Genomic DNA, 3,597 nt, shown 5'->3' on the forward strand with positions numbered 1-3,597 from the left:
TCCTTTGCTCATCTACAAATCCCATATTATAATGACACTAAATATATTAGAAAAAATTAATATATATATTTGAATACTTCTAAGTGTAAAGCTATTCTGTTAGATGTGTTGCCAAGAAAACCTCATTTCTATTAATATTTTTTTTTCTCGTTGGGAACTTTAGGAACCAAAAGTTGACAAGACTTTCTAGAAGCTTCCTAATCATTCACTTATTTTCTCAGATAGGTCTCAGTTATGAAGGGTGAGCTGAATAGATATTTCTCAGAGGAGACTAAGTTTTTCTGCTGGGGTTCAGAACATCCCAGACATACAGATTCTCTTATTCTTAAGCTTCTTGCTTATCTACTTGGTCATTGTAGTGGGAAATGTCAGCATGCTAGTTAGTTGTCACTGAAATAGATTCCAGACTCTATTTCATAACATTTACATAAACCTATGTATTTCTCAGAAATTTGTCCTATTTATATCTGTTTTTCCATAGTCATTGCTCTCAAAATTCTGATCTACTTTCTTGTCCAAGGACAAGAAAATTTCATACAATGGCTATGTAACACAGTTCTTTTTCCTGTGTGTTGGTACTGAAGGCTTTCTTCTAGATGTGATGGCATATGATCACTTCTCAGCTATTTACTCGCTTTTCCTCTATACATATGTTGCAGCAGGCTTGTGTTCATTTGGTGACTGGCTCCTACATCTGTGGAGGCATCAAACTCTATGATACAAACAGGTTTCACTTTCAGTTTGTGTTTCTGTGAAGAAAACAGATTGGACCATTTTTTCTGTGATGTCCCAGCCCTAATCTCATGTGTTGACACTTTAGTAACTGAGATTGTACTGTTCATTCTCTCTGCTCTCATCATCATCACCACCACAACTGTCATTCTGGTTTCCTATGCTTATATCCTCTCCACTGTCCTCTCCACAGATTCCCTCAACCCGTGGCAGGAGTAAGACCTTCTTGACTTGTATCCCTCGCAGAACCGTGGTGAGTTTATTCTATGGGACTGTGTTCTTCTTTATGCCCATACTGGGGCCATCTCCTCACCAGAGAAAAGCAAGGTAATAGCTGTGTTCTATACTCTTATCATTCCTATGTTGAATCCTCTGATTTGTCGTCTAATGAATAGGGAAGTGAAAAATGCTGTGAAAAGTCATCTTTTTTATTGACTTCCAGCCATCGATAATACTTTAGGCAAGACTAAAAGCAATATTTTCGATAGTTTGTTATGGAGTAGTTTAAACTAAAGGCATTTAAAAGTTTTAAAGTTTAAAGTTTATTATTTTTAGCATTAATAGATTTTTTTAAATGAATTGAAAAATATTCAGCAATGAGGTATGTAGCACTGTTTCTAGGATGAGTTCACAAACGTAATTGTCAGAACTTGTACATTTAGGAAAAGTTTGTCATTATCTCTTATAGTGGATCATTTATATATCTTATGACCCAGAAGTTCTATTCCTGAATAGACATCTAAGAGAAGATCTTGCACATGTAGTGGAGAAGCTTCCACTACACTACTTGCACATGTAGTGGAGAAGATATAAGAATTTCATAACAGCATAGCTAACAAAATAAAAATTCCAGAAACAAATAAAATGCTCATCAATAGGACTGTTGATCAAAGAAAAATGGTGTATTTACACAATAGAATATTATGCAAAAAGTAAATTACAGATGTACCCACAATGAGAGTAAATCTAAGCAAAAATATATTAAGGAGAAAAAGTATGTCCCATAAGATTCCATATGGAATACTTTTTTTTTAAACTAAAGTCCATACTTCATTCAGATTTCATCAGTATTTTTCTTAATGTTCTTTTTTTCCAAGAACTCTTCCAGAATGCCAATTGCATTTTACTTTTTTGCCTCTTTAGCCTACTCTGGATGGTGATAGTTTTTCAGATTTTTCTTGTTTTTGATAACCTTGATAGTTGTGAGGAGTACTGGTCAGTAATTTTGTAGAATAACTCTCAATTGGGGTTTTTCTGATGTTTTTCCCATGGTTAGACTGGGGTTATGAATTTTTGGAAGACCATGGAGGTGAATTGTCATTCTGAGCACATTATATCAACAGTACATACCATCAACATTAGTTATCCCTGCCGATGATAAACTTAATCACCTGGCTGATGTCATGTTTATCAGGTTTTTCCTTTTCAGCGTTACCCTTTCTCCCTTTCCATACTGTACTATTTGGAAGCAAATTACTAAGTATAGCTCCCACTTAGGGGGTGGGGAGTTAAGCTTATCTCCTTGAGGAGAGAATGTATACATAAATTATATAGAATTCTATATGTGATACCTTTTAATAAAGTAAAAACAACCAAGTTAAAATAAATATGTATGTAATTAAACTATATTAAATGTTAGCAACTGAATGATTAATAAGGGAGTTAGAATGTTACCTTAGGGTAGGAGGATGAGATCAGATGGGAGTCACATGATTAATGTCCATATGTGGTCCAAAATTGATAATATAGCATAAAATAAGGACTATTAATTTCTTTCTGTACATTTGAAATCCAAATGTATTGAAATTATAATGTAGTATCATTCTGTGTGTGCTTAATGCTTTCCCCAGTCCTAACTAATATATTATTAATATTTTTGTTTCTGCTTTTAATTTGCATTTTGTGTTTTCTTTAACCTTTGCAACCTCTTTTTTTTTCTTCAGTACTTATTCAGTTCTCTAGCTGTCTTTCTTCCCACTTAGTTTGTTTTCTATATTTGCTTATATCGATCAGTTTCTTGCCATAGATTTTTTTTTTTCAGCTTATAGATTTTTTTCTTGGTTGATTTTTTTTCATTTAGTAGTCCATTCATGTTTAGGAATGAAGCCATGCAATGTTGCTTTAATTTGAATTTCCTAATGACTATGTTGAACATATGCATTTATTGGAAGTTTGTATATTTACTTTGGTAAAGTATATGTTCAAAAAAATTTTTGGTCAAATTTCATTGTGTTGTTCATTTTTTATTTATTGAGATTTAAAAATTCTCGACGATGTTCTTAATATGTGATTTGTAAGTATTTTATATAAATGTATTGTTTGCCTTTTGATGATCTTAGCTTTCAAAATTAGAAATTTCTTAAGTTTAATAGAGTTCAACTTATCATTTTTTCTTTTATTGATTGTTCTCTGGTGTTTTATCTAAGAAATTCTTGCCTAACTCAAAGTGATAAGTATTTTCTCCTATGTTTCCAAGGAATTTTATAATTTTAGGTTTTGTATTTATTTCTATGATGTGTATTGAGTTAATATTTGTATGTGGTAGAGATACAATAAATTTGATTTTTTGCATATGGATATCCAATTATTCTGTCTTTGTTAAAAAGATTATTTTCCCCCCCACTGAATAGCTTTTATGTAATTGCCGAAAATCAATTGACCATATAGGTTTGGTTTTATTTCTGGATTCTCTTTATTTAACCCATTTGGATGTCTCGGCATAAATTCCCCGTATTTTGATTATGAAAGCCTTAAAATAAGTCTTAAAATTAGGATACTATATTAGAATTAATGAGGCCCCCAACTTTGTTCTTTTTCAAAGTTATTTTGAATTTTTTTTAGCTCCTTTGTATTTTTATGTAAAAT

At 31.9% G+C, this 3,597-nt stretch overlaps 1 pseudogene; it reads left to right on the forward strand.

Moving 5' to 3' along the window:
* Nucleotides 1-234: 234 nt before the first annotated feature.
* Nucleotides 235-1,167, forward strand: LOC117028818 (olfactory receptor 12-like; annotated as a pseudogene).
* The last annotated feature ends 2,430 nt before the right edge of the window (nt 1,168-3,597 follow it).

Source organism: Rhinolophus ferrumequinum, chromosome 10, assembly GCF_004115265.2.
Source record: "Rhinolophus ferrumequinum isolate MPI-CBG mRhiFer1 chromosome 10, mRhiFer1_v1.p, whole genome shotgun sequence".
NCBI classification, from domain to species: Eukaryota; Metazoa; Chordata; class Mammalia; order Chiroptera; family Rhinolophidae; genus Rhinolophus; species Rhinolophus ferrumequinum.